The sequence below is a fragment of the Aplysia californica genome, unplaced genomic scaffold, assembly GCF_000002075.1.
Source record: "Aplysia californica isolate F4 #8 unplaced genomic scaffold, AplCal3.0 scaffold00021, whole genome shotgun sequence".
Classification (NCBI taxonomy): Eukaryota; Metazoa; Mollusca; class Gastropoda; order Aplysiida; family Aplysiidae; genus Aplysia; species Aplysia californica.
In genome coordinates, this window is record NW_004797291.1 from 2425053 (window position 1) to 2425806 (window position 754).

The following is a 754-nucleotide window of genomic DNA, read 5'->3' on the forward strand; positions in this document are numbered from 1 at the left end:
ACACACACAGACACACACACACAAACACACACACACACAAACTATTCTACTTTAATTATTCTTTATGTAACTATAGTAACATCCTTCTACTAAAAAATACTAGATCTAGATCTACATTGTGTAATACCATCCTCATTCGTTTGTGTCAATTCTTCTTTGAAAGTTCTGGTACCCAATCTCTCTCTATTAGTATCACGGCTACTATTAGTACTAGATTGTTTATCGATTTCTTTATAACAGATTTGCATGTCTGTCCAACAACTGTCAAATTGACTTAGATAAAAATGTTACCAATAAGATTAAAAAACGGAATTAAAGTCACCTTTTCTCTCATAACACTGTACGTTGTACTCTTTGAGTGTGTTTTAACCGGTGGTGGTAATCTTCCACGATTCCGCCATTTCTAAGTACGAGATCTTTGCAGAACAAGCCTTGTCAATGGAATGTTGTAGTTGTTCTACTGTTCCTCTCTTCAATCACTTTCTATTAATTTCTAACCTCTATCTTATACATTGTATGGTTGGCCCCTCTGCTCTTCCCCTTGCAGCCTTACAATCGAGTCTATGAGTTTTCATTCGAACCCATCAGTGAAACCACCAAAAATGCGTATATCATATAATATTATGTTTTTGTTGAATGCACGCTAGATCTAGTCTTTAAATTCTTTTTTCTAAGAAAATGTACCCCAGTGGATTGTTGGAAGGAGCTTCTGGTATGTCCTTTGTACAGAGTACTTCTTCTCTTTCCTTCTATT